Here is a 13,531-nt window from a genome sequence, read left to right as displayed (position 1 = left end):
AAAGACATGATGATACAAGATTAACATCTATTTTACCGAGTAGGTGCATATCTCTTTTTAGAAAACAAGAACGGCACACTCACCAAGCTCTAACAACCTAAGATAAAGTTATTCATCTTTAGTAAGAGGTCTAGCACCTGCAACTAACAAGTTATTTAAATTAGCCTAGCATCTAACTCATCACATCGACTCATATCAAGCAAACAAGTATTCACTGAAATCACAGTTTTCAGGCTACAAACAGCAGCAGCTAGTTTTATCCATAACTAGAGTTGTACTAATCCAAAAGACATAAAACAAGACAATCTGAAAAGCTTATAAAATTATTTACAACTTTCGTTTAATCAACAAAGTCTAATTAAAATTCAAACTAGGTCAAACAGACTGATCGTATAAAACTGTCTGTGGATTCCAGAGAGTAGACAGTTGGGAGTGCTGACTTCCAACTGATATAACTCTCACACTACTAGGCCAAATGCCTTGAAATTTTGACACAAGCTAGATAAAACAAGTTCCCTACAACTTTGTTATTGACCAAATTCACAGCAAACATCAAGTTCACCAGTTAATTTGCTTAACTCTAAAATCTGTCCAGAAAGTCACTATAAATGAATTATAGTGAAAATAATATTTCATTACATACAAGACTAACACCATGAGTACTACCAATGTTACCAACAGTTAACATACATCAAATGAACACTAGAAAGCATAGTGGCCATTCCTAAATAAATTATTTTCATGCCTTTATTAATTTATTTAGATAATTAGGTTAAATAATAAACACATATCCAAAGTATACAGAAAATTCCACAAAAATTACAATAGCTTATACATATCTCCAATAGGCTACTGTATAAATTTCACATCATTTTAACAAGCATAACATCCTACACAAAAATAACAACCCAGCTGGGCTTAAAATAGCATAAATAGGAAACCCTAGTGAAAAGTGTCAAGCAACAGATTTTATATTTTTTTTAGCATCCTTAAGGTACCAGGACAAACTCCAATAAATTTCATGAGCATGGGATTCATATAATAATTATTAAAATTCACACAAGGATCATTTAATCATAAAAGGGAAATTAATAACTCACAAACCATTCATGCCCTGACTCTCAAATTTTTACTAGAGCTTCTACTCATCAAGACCAGCTCACCATTCAAATTTCATAATTTTTGGAGCACTGGAACTTTAGATATGAATTAAACAAGTTTGCATTCATCTAACAACACATTTTAAGTTGCAATTTAATTCTTCTAGAAACTTTACTACAAGTGTTCATGTTATATTTTTCCTAAATACTACACTTCATAAAGATCCTAACAAAATTGGAACCACCTAATTTGGATTCACCAAACTATAGATATGAATTTTACAAAGTTGTATTCAAAACTGAACAAATGAGCAATCTTTCAGGATCAGAGTCACTGACAACCGGGGTCCACCGGTCAGCCGGGCCCGCTTGTCAGCGAAACGAAAACAGGGAAACAATGCGGGACGGCGTGGGATCAGCGCTAGCTCGCCGACGGCGGCTTCTCTGGTGGCGGCGTCGGTACTACAAGCATGGACACTACATCCCGAACACACTGAGCTAACTAATTGGACCTATGGCCGAAGCTAGCGACTACGACGGCGGCCATGGCGGTGCAGCGGTGCGGGACGATGGTGAGACACCGGAGCTGGTGATGAGGGCTCGATCCAAGGGTTAGCCAAGACTCTAGATATCATGGCTAAGCTAGTGCACACACTATCTAGGCAAGTGGTGGTCGGATGCGAGCTGGCCACAGCGACAAGGCTCGTCAGCGGAATACCGGCAAGGCCGTGTGCGGCACGAAGACCTTACCGAGCGATTCAAGCTAGCAATGTGGGCACGGTGAGATGGTGGGGACACGGTGAAGCTACTATGGTGGTGGGGAAGTGATGCGGTGCAAGCTACGGCCGATAATGTCGACAGCGACGCGGCGGGCGAGCGTGAAGGAGAAGGCAGGAAGTGAAATGAGAGAGCGTGGGGTCACGGGTGAGCGTGGGCGCTTGAGTTGGTGAGCAATGGCCCGATGTAGACTGGCCGTTCAGCCCGGCGGTGACGCATGGCCATCCACGCGGTGTTCAACCTCTGAAACGGTCGGCACTGTAGCTATTGATTTAGTTCGGCCATCAGAGCTCGGTACCGGACTGACAGCGATACTTGGCGATGATAACTCTCCTAATACGTTGATCATTAGCAAAAACAATCTAAACAAAAGTTGTAGCACTACATACCAGCTACAATTTCTATTAAAGAATCAAAGTCTAACTCTCAACCAATGTAGAGTGAAATCATGCCAAAGTCAGCTTCACCAAACTATAAATGCACTCCATACTTAGAAAAATTTTGTCTCTGAAATCAGGGGTAAATTTCGTGTTGTGATCCCATTTTGAGCATGTTCTACACATTTTCATGACTTGACCTCAAAACAAAGTTTGTTCTATATGTAATTTGCTACAACTTTTCTTTAGGTTGCTCAGACATGAAAAGCTTCTAAGTAACACTTTTTAAAAGGTCAAACAAATTGGTTCTAGGGTTTTTAGTTTGGTCAAACCTCACTTAGGGGCATAATTAGTCAATTTAGTTAACATGAACAGTGCTCCACTATGTACCCTAAGTGTAGTTAAAGTGTTTTAGGTGATAATTAACCACACCACACATTGATCATACCAAAATCAAGCATCACATGCATTGAAACAAGGGAAAACAGGTGAATTGCTACTTTTGTTTCAAAGCCATGTTTCATATGTTTCATGAGTTTGTTGCATAGTACTAACTAACCATGTTTTGCTAAAGTAAGTGAAATGTTTCAAGAGTGAGTTGAACATGTTGCACTTGAGTGTTGCGCACTGTCCATTTCATAAAACAAACACACATGGAATATAAACATATGTTGCAATGTTTCAAAAGCATGTTCCAAACAATAAAAGCTCATGCATGGATGAATGATGCTCATGTTTATGAAATGCAAGTGGAATTATGGAAGCCTAACACCTAGGGTGTTATAAGAAGAAGCCTAACTATTTTTACAAGTTGAAGAAGGCTTTGTATGGTTTGAAGCAAGCTCCTAGAGCATGGTCTAAGATACTGAGAGACTTCCTACTCTCTAAGGGATTCATTATGGGCAAGGTTAACACCACTCTCTTCACCAAGAAGATTGCCAAGGACTTATTTGTGTTGCAAATCTATGTTGATGACATTATCTTTGGATCAACAAATCAAGACTTTTGTGAGGAGTTTGGAAAGATGATGGCAAGTGAGTTTGAGATGTCCATGATTGGAGAGCTTAGTTACTTCCTTAGTCTTCAAATCAAGCAAATGAAGAATGGCACATTTGTGAGTCAAGGCAAGTATATCAAAGACATGCTCAAGAAGTTTGGAATAGATGATGCTAAAGCTATTAGTACATCAATGGGGACAAGTGGAAACTTAGATAGTGATGCTAGTGGCAATGCGGTGGATCAAAAGATGTATCGGTCTATGATTGGAAGCCTACTGTATGTGACTGCATCAAGGCTAGATATAATGTTTAGTGTATGCATATGTGCTAGATTTCAAGCCTCACCAAGAGAAAGTCATTTGAAGGCAACTAAGAGAATATTGAGGTACTTGAAGCATACACAAAATGTTGGATTGTGATATCCCAAAGGAGCAAGATTTGAGTTGATTTGTTATACAGACTCCGATTATGCGGGATGCAAAGTTGAGAGGAAGAGCATATCAGGCATATGTCAACTATTGGCAAGATCACTTGTATCTTGGTTATCAAAGAAGCAAAATAGTGTAGCACTTTCAACTGCCAAAGCAGAGTACATTTCGGCCGATAGTTGTTGTGCTCAATTACTTTGGATGAAGGCTACTTTGAATAATTTTGGAATCAAGTTCAAACAAGTGCCATTGCTTTGTGACAATGAGAGTGCCGTGAAGTTCACTAACAACCCAGTTCAACATTCAAGAACAAAGCACAAAGATGTCCGCCATCACTTCATAAGAGATCATCAACAAAAAGGGGACATTTGTATTGAGAGTGTGGGTACCAATGATCAACTTGTCGATATTTTCACCAAGCCACTTGATGAGAAGAGGTTTTGCAAGCTAAGGATTGAATTGAACATACTTGACTTCTCAAATATGTGTTAATGCACCCCCATTATATGACATGCCTCTCCTTTGAGCAAAGCAAGGTAAGATTGATTGACATGTCATTCATCCATTGCTAAGGACTTGTTTAGTGCATCTAGTCATTCCTCACATGTCTTAGTCTCATTTATGAAAATCAAATGAATTTGATGCTTGTATGGTACCACTATTGCTTCTATGCTTAAAATGATCTAGTGGTAGCATATGACATGATTGTGGGCTTGTGAACCTAGTGTTTGATCTAGAAAATGAGCTATAAGTGTTTAACTCAACATGGTCAAGATAACCCTTGCAATGAGGTGTGAAGAAGCTTTCCCTTGGATCAAACCGAGTTAAATATCTTTTGCAAGTGATCTAGATTGAACCAAATTGAAAAAATGATCCTCACTTAATGTGGTTTCACCTCAACCTATCTAAAATTTGAGCTCACCTTTTGTGCTAATTGTTGACAAAGGGGGAGAGAAATTCACAAATATAGTAAGATAGGGGGAGCAAACAAATGAAATGACATTGTAAGGGGATCAATAAAAAATTGAAGCACATATGTAGGGGGAGCAAGCTCATAAACTTGTATATTGTATTTGAATGTGCATTACATATGTTTTCTTGCATGGCACAAGTTTTAAAATTCCCTATCCTTGCTTGTGTGGCGTATGCTAGATTCTAGAAAATGATTGATGAAATGAAAACTAGCATGCATAGGATAGCTAGATATTCCTTAAACTTTTACAAGTGGTACTAGAGCCTTGTTTACAATGTTGATCTCATGAGGTATCTAGTTCCACTACACCACAACACCAAGATTAGCGATGGACAGTCTGACGCTAAAAGCGGCTACAACGATAGATAATCTAACGCTAAAAAGTTATAGCGATAGACTTCTACAGACGCTGTAAGTCCTGTCGCTAAAAATCTTTAGCATTAGATAGTACTTTTAGTGACAGATAGTCCGTTGCCCTAAATTTTTTTAGCGACATATAGTCTGCTGCTACTCTTTAGCGATAGATAGCCTACCAATACTCTATAGCGACAGACAATTTGAAGTTACAAATGTTTTTAGTGACTGATGGTTTGACAAGATCATTTAAACGCATTTAAAAAAATAAAAGGCCATTTGGTTGCAAATTAATATAAAAGTAACATTATTGTGCACGTTTCTCATACACATAGATTCATTCATGACCAAGTCCAAACACTCACTAAGACATACATATATGGTCAGCCATTACAAACATGAATCAATGATTCATCAATGATAAGTCTATAGTATCAGCTACATGTATCCAAATGAGATCGACTAGCACTTAAATCAGCTTTGAGTGGCAAGTCATCCACAAACTTGCTACCTAGCACCCTAGTAGCCCCTGAAACCAAAACTAACATGCAATCAATAACATGTTAACATAGATCCATGATCAGGTAAAGTTACTATGCTTTAGTATGATGTATTATTACAAAAGTAGGAATCACTCCATTTTAGATGCATATAAACACTGCTTTCAAAAGAAGCAAAGTTACATGCCTCTAAAAATTGTAAACCTGCATAATCAACAAGTCTATACTCTTTCACTATAGGATATAAATATTATTGATTTTGTCTAAGTAGTTGACTAGATGAAAAGCAAGGATGGCTTGTCATTTCTCCTGCTACTCAAAAATTCAGAACCTGAAACACATGGTTGAGCTGTTGTTGAACTGAAACAAGCCAAGACCAAGTTGCCAAACAGAGCGAGATGAGCTGCTACTATTTCAATTGATTTACTGCAGTGAAATAATAGAATGATAAATATAACTCGGTTACAAATCGCAACTTTGAACTTACAATGAGATAATGAGATGACATAGTTTCACAAATATAATTCACATATTCAGTTTGCTCGAACACTAAAACTTTCAAACCTTACTATTTGCTACTTATCGATTTATACTAGGTCCGTTTATGCAGATGAAAATGTATATTTCGAATGCTACCATAAGCATCCTGAAAGATTTTCTTTTTTGGGCAAACAACATCCTGAAAGATGTTGAGGACAAAAGTGCTTAAGCCAAAAAAAGCTATAAACACTCAAAGGATTATATCACGAAGATCAGCTTGAGAAAAATGTTATGAATGAAATACAAATAGCTCATAACTAGGAGCAAATAAATCTATAGACATCAACTATAGTCAGCCATATCATGCTCCTTGCAAAGAATTCTGGTATAAGCAGGTTTATGAATTTTCATAAAGAGACTAGACAAGTAGTTGAGTGGTTCTACCATGTAAACAGTGCAACATTAAAATCACATGATGTATCATATATTCATATTATTTCACAAAAATAAAAGAACTAAAGACAAATATTACTATGCATTCCTGGAGAGAGAAAAATAGGATTAAATTGAAACCTTAGATCAACTATAACTAAGGTAAACAATCACCTCCCTCCCTCCGGTGACACATGAATCAAATCAATTTAATTTTCTAAGCCCTATTTCTTCAACAAAATCCCAAAATCCGAACCCTAAATTACCTGCAGCACCCTAAGAAGAATTTGATGCCCAGTAAGCTTTAGCCGCAGATATAGTAGTAATTAGAAATTTTGATAACTGATTACAGACCAAGAGAAAAAAGATACAAATTCATACTAGCTCTTGTTATCTCATATATGCCGCAAGAATCTGCTCATGTACAATATAAATTAGCTTGAATAATCACCCAAGCAAGGAACTAATCATTAGCTAATGATTACATGAGAATTAATTCACCATTTCACCTTGTAGCTTGAACATGACATTTCACCTATGTGAATCTACACTGCCTTGCATCATGAGATAAAAATGCTGCTGCTCAAACCTATAGAAAATAGAGCTAAGCTGTGCAGTGCCAAATTGCTACTTATGCTGCCCAACAGTGGTCTAGCTGATGGCTTTAGTTGCTCTGAACTGCAGAGGTAAAATATCATGGAGGCAGTACATACCTTTCGACTTTGTAGGCTGCATCTTGGACCTTCCTATGCAATGTCGCTTCCTTCTTTCTAGAGAGTAGAAATTATCATCAAAAAATAACTGTAGATTAATATGTGTGTACTATACAAACAGTATAAAAAATAATTCTACTTTCAAGAGAGTGGCCTCAGAAATTAATCACAGTCAAACCAATGTCTCTACAACAATCACAATCTCTGAAAAACTTAAACTATAGTCCTAGCTAGTTTACTCAGGAACCTTGAACATATGTTGATTGGTAATAATTTAATAAAAAATAGTAGTGACATTCAGATTTGAACGCCACACATCACAGGTACAAGTAAATCTATCAGCGAATCTGCTATCCCATTGCTATCACATTATGACTATCATTACAAATCTAAAGGCCTTTTGTTCTCCTCTCTTTTTTTATACATGTAAAGTGTCCAATGTCAATCAGTGTAAGCATGAGTAAAACAATATGTTCCATTCAGGTTGGTTTGAAATATACTTAGATGGTTTTGTTATAACCTTGTGTAGGTAGCATTCTAATTTAATCATTCTAACAATTCATGTGGCTTTGTTTTCAAAGAATACAGTTCAGAGTTGAGAGTGCAGCCGGTGGTGTGTAAACTCGAAACTTTATCTTGAAAGCATACATGTCATTGTCTTTCCAAATTCTAGCCACCAGCTGATTTCAAGTATAGAAATTTAAGATAATATGCTACTACTGAAACTAAGGGAAGAAAATAATAAATCTGTACTTGATATTTGCTTGGAAGCAAATTAAATGGCACTACATAAGAAAGAGTCAAATGCAATTAGTGGTGAATTTTTCTGAGGTCAGATGAATTTCCTATGAATTTTCTAAGTTTAGAACATTTTTTGAAAAAGAAAAAGAAAACAGTTAACCTAGGGCTGACATGTGGCGCGCTCTGGCTGGTCGAAACAGCGTGGGTCACTGACAGTGGGGCTGGTCAATGGTCAACATTGACTAGGCTAGGACTAGGCCTAACGTGTCGGATATTGGGCGGAGTTGGGCTGGCCCGGCCTAGACACGTGTCATTCGCCTAGGCCATCCATGTGGTGCTGGTAGGCTGGTAACGAGCTCATGTCCACGGGTGTGGCTCATGGTGGTCTAGGTGGCGGGGTCCATGGAGCGCAGTCACGGTCCACGATGGACCGTGTCCACTCCTCCTCCTCCTTTGGTTTACGGTGCACCGGGTGCATCGAGTGGCGCGGGGTGTGGTGGCTCCCTCTTCCTCCTCGACCACTCCCTTCACCAGCGGTGAGCTCATGTAGCTGCGTGCTCTGGCGGTTCAGCGGGGCTACAAAAGGGCTCTATGGCTGTGCAGGCTGCAAAAGGGTTCTCTAGCGCCCGACGTAGGCTCTACGATAGGCGGTGGTGGTGCGAGGTCGACGGCAAGGTCCCTTCATGCATCGGAGGAGCTCCAACAGGCTTCACCAGCTTTGTCAGGCTTCAGTGAATGTGACTACGGCTCTAGGCGCGGCTGTGGTGGCTTTGGTGAGGCTGGCCATGATGGTGGCAGCCCAATGGCGATGGTGAACCTTGGTGAGGCAGTTGCACGACTGAAAGGAGCCAAAGGAGGCTCTTTTCCTTCGATTGGACCTGAAAGGATCAAGATGCCCAAGAGGGGGGGTGAATTGGGCTAATTCTAAATTCTCTTGCAATAATCAAATCCTACGGATAGCCCAATTAACCCCTTGTGCCTAGAAGAGTGTTTCTATCAAATTAACACACAAAAGACTTGCAACCTATGTTCCAAACTTACTCTAGCATAGCAATTCTATGAATGTAAAGACAAATATTGAATTGCTCAAAGTAAATACTTAAAGTAAATGCTCAAAGTAAATGGAGAGAGGAACGCGGCGATATTTTGCTAAGGTATCGGAGAGTCGCCACTCTCCACTAGTCCTCGTTGGAGCACCTGCGCAAGGGTGTAGCTCCCCCTTGATCCGCGCAAGGATCAAGTGCTCTCTACGGGTTGATTCTTCGACACTCCGTCGCGGCGAATCACCCAAAGCCGCTCACAACTTGAGTTGGGTCACCCACAAGCTCCGCCGGGTGATCACCAAGCTCCCAATCACCACCAAGCCATCTAGGTGATGGCAATCACCAAGAGTAACAAGCATGAACTCTCACTTGACCACGTGAAGCCTAATGAGAAGATGGATGCACACTTGTCTACTCTTGATTCACTAATGAGGTTTCACTCTTGGATTCTCAAATCACAAACACCTCACTAGGACCTTGCTCTTCTTGGCACTCACAAACGTGTTTCTCAGCTATTGCAATGAGCAAAAGTAACTCCACACACGAGTGGAGCTTCTATTTATAAGGCAGCCTGAAAAACGAACCGTTATGAGCTCCTGTGGGATGACCGGACGCTCCGATCGTTTTGACCGGACGCTCCGGTCAGTTCAACCCGCACAACAGTTTTCAAGTGATGACCGAACGTTGTCAGGGCCCGGTCAGTAATGACCGGACACGTCCGGTCGCTCTTGGATGCTTACTGTACTCGACCAAACACTGGATACTCAGGGTCCGATCAGCACTGACCGGACGCGTCCGGTCATACTTTCTCAAGTCTGGACCCTTACTAGAGTTGACCAGATGCTGGCCCTCAGCGTCCGGTCACATTGACCTTCCAGCATCCAGTCACACCAGACTTGTTCTCCTCGGTCAAATGAACTGACCAGACCCTGCGTTCAGCGTCCGGTCGCACCGGAGCCAGCGTCCGGTCAGTATTTGACCCTCCATTCACTTCCAACTCTCGATCATTTGTGAATGAAGTTTTCTCCAAAGGATTAGGCATTCATAGGAGCTACCTAGAGCTAGTTTTAACAAGTGTGCACCACACCTAACTCACTAGACTCAACTAGGTCAAGCTACCCGTCCATACCCCCCCTTAATAGTACGGCCAAAGGAAAAACAAAGTCCTAAACTACTCTAAGTGTCTTTCCAACTCCAATCGACACTTAGAACTAGTCATCCTTAACCTTGTCGACCATCCTTTGAAAACTGAAATGATTTCCATCGTAGGGGCATGACAACTTTGATTGCCCAATCGATCTCCATTACCATGACCTAACTTTATTTGCCCCTGCAAAACACACGTTAGTCATAGTAATCTTGTATTGTCATTAATCACCGAAATCCAACTAGGGGCCTAGATGCTTTCAATCTCCCCCTTTTTGGTGATTGATGACAATACTATCTCGAGTATGTTAGTGAGTGAGGTTTTTGACGGGCTTGGTTCATATAAGCTTTTGTCGATAAGAACAAAAGAGTTAGGCAAGCTTATATGACCCAAGCCAACTCAATGTACTCAAAGGATGTGAATTAAGCATGAGTACGACTAACATAGCTCATTTGCATCGGAGTATAAACGCGGAAGCAAAGGCAAATGAGCATGACACAATTGATATGACATTTAAATCATGCATAGTAGAAAGCACACATGTCATATATCACAATCACATAGATAGCACTATCACATAGATAGAATAATATGCGTGAAAGTAAACACACGAATGCAAAAGTAATAGTGTATCACACAAATAAAACTCCAAATGTATATAATAAGCTAATACTATATAACTAGCTCCCGCTAAATGACACTCCCCCTGAGTCTACATACTCGAACCCTCTCCCCCTTTGGCGTCAAATACCAAAACCTAGGGGTCGGTCAGCGGGGCTGCAGCGGACGAGCCGGGCGTAGAAGAACGTGGGGCAAGCTGGAACTGGGCACCATCATCATCTGACCCTAAGCTCTGAACTGACTGACCCTCTGTGGTAGGAAGTGTCGCTGAAGCGGTCTGGGTCTGAGCTGGGGCTGGTGCTGCTTGTGAAGCTGCTAGTATATCTGTCGTAGGATCTAATGAGGCGACAGACGAGGGGAGCCTCTGAGTAGTCACTGCGACTGGAGCAGCTATAGACGAACCGGCAGTATGCATATGAGGCGGAGTAGGCATGCTGGTCAACTCGCTGAAGGATGCTCCAAGACTCCTGGAGACTAACGTGTCAGGCACAAATAGCAAGGAAGACTGCTCTGGTGTGAAGCCCAGTCTGAAGTGGAGTGAACTAGCGGGGCTACCACGGGTGAGGCTAACCACTAGGACACCTGTACAAGAGGTGAAGCAAACTGAGCTAGGAGGCTGTCCCTGACTCTAGAGCCCACTAGGCTATACTGCTGGAGTCGTCGAAGTGGTAGGAGGCTGAGCAAGCTAGGGCGAAGACTAGTGGCTGTGGGGCCCCAATGAGCTGTCACTACATGCTGCATGAAACCCATAAGCTGCTGCTGCAAGAGTATCTGCTGCTGATGCATCTGCTGCTGCTGCTGCTGCTGCATGGCCTGCTGCTGCCTCTGGAACTTGTCCTGTCGAGTCTGAAAACTAGGGCAAAAGTAGCAGCTGTCTCCTGTGCCTAGTCTATCCTGTGTCTGCTGCATCCGCTCAAGAATAGCAATGAGAGCAAGGTCTATCTACGGAGTAGGTGGAGCAGAACTGGAGCTACCGGCCTCTGCATCATGTCTACGTGGAGGCATCTGAGGAATAGGCTGGTAATCATCGTCAGAGCTGTCACTATACTCGCTCACCTCTTGTTGTGCCTCTAGCTCCTCCTCCTCAGTGGCTGCAATCCCTCTGATGATCTCATCCTGCTGAGCTGCGGACTCTGGAACGTCGGGACAATGGCTAGGCTGTCTGGGTGCCTGAGGAGTGGTGTGTCTAATCCTCTGTGACAGGTTGTAAGCTAGGAACTCTGTGGTGGCACCTATATACTCATCCATCATACCAGGGGGCTTATCAAGCACTACTCTACGGATGAGGAATGTGATCCAGTGAGCATAGGGAAGCTGCCTATGACCCTTGAATCCCTTAGCTATTGTATCCTCCATCTCTGAAAGCAGGAGATCCCAGATATCAAATACTGTCTGTTGCATCAGGGCATTGAGAAGCCAGAGCTGTAAGCGAGTCAGGCCCTCCCTGTATCCCAACCTGGGAAGCAGTGTCCTCCTGATAATGGCCTCTAGCACTCTCGCTATAGGAGTCAAGTCACTGGGGTTCCTGCTCGACCCCTCGCCAAAGGGCTCCTTGAAGCAATGTCACACTAAATCTATAGGGGCACCTGCCCTCCATGAGGATGCTCGGGAGGCTCCTGCTGTCCATAACACACCTCATGCATCTTGACAGGCTGCTCCTATAGCCTTAGTATCTCTCTGGCTCTGCCACTCGTCACTCTGTAGTCTTTGCCTCTAAAAGCAAAGTGAATAAATCTGTGATGTGGATCGATGAAGAGTGAAGCATAAAACTGCCAGACCCAAGATGGTACATATATCCCCGTCCGTCCAATCAAATCTGTCAATCATGGCAAATATGATAAGTAAGGTCGAATGTGCTCTCCGGTGGCTGCCACAATAGACTCTATCCGACAGACTCTCTGAGATCTAAACACTGCCCCACTGTTGAGATAAGCATTGTAGAAATCTTCCTACAGTGGTGTGTAGAAACCCTTAGCTGCTCTCTCATCCCTCCTCAGAGGAAACCAAACCTCAAACTCTACAAATCACAGCTGCTGAACCTGTCTGGCAGTGGCGGCCCTCAAGTCAAGATGCACCACAGGAGGTGGACCCTATGGTCTAGGTGGAGGACGTGATCCCCTCCGCTGTGTCGGCGGCCCTCGGCGAAGACTAGTACACGGGTCCAGTCCTAGAGCGGCGAAGCTGGGGTGCCTGGCTCTGTCTCCTCGGCCTCCTAGGGTCTGCTGTGCCTGCTCGCCCTCCTGAGTCTGCTTGAACTAGCTCCTGCTCGGCTTGACTGACCCTCCTCAATGGCAACCCGTCGGCCTACAAATGTGGCAGTCCCAGCTGGACTACCGTGACTGACGCTCAACCTCCTCAATCGTAGCTCTGACTGCTGGTGAAACCGGCTGATCTGCAATGACAACTCCGCTGCGGGCACCTGCCTCTCTCGGCACGCTCTGCGGCCTCTACAACAGCTGCTGCTCTCGCTGTCTCTGCGTTGGGGTACTTGCGCTTCTTGGATGTCACCTACTTGGTTGACTTGCCCTTCGATCCGGCTAGCTGGCGAGGCAGGGGCCTCCGATCATCATCACCTAGGGCCACCACCAACTGTTCTTGGTGCGAAGCCATCTGAACTGACAAGATGATGAACTGACGCTGATGAAGATCAATAGACAAACTGAACCTCTCGAGGCTTGGCCTCGATCCTTACTCACAAGCTTGGCTCCGAGTTGACTGCCAACTGCCACAAGAACCAAAACGGCACCAACACGCTGCACTGATAGAATAGATGGATATACAAATAAATACAATATGTCTAATAGATGCGAAACCCTAATAGAGAAAGCAATGTAGATGCGAACTTGA

This window comes from Miscanthus floridulus, unplaced genomic scaffold (genome assembly GCF_019320115.1).
Source record: "Miscanthus floridulus cultivar M001 unplaced genomic scaffold, ASM1932011v1 fs_671_1_2, whole genome shotgun sequence".
In the NCBI taxonomy this organism is placed as follows: Eukaryota; Viridiplantae; Streptophyta; class Magnoliopsida; order Poales; family Poaceae; genus Miscanthus; species Miscanthus floridulus.
This window is presented reverse-complemented; position numbering follows the sequence as displayed.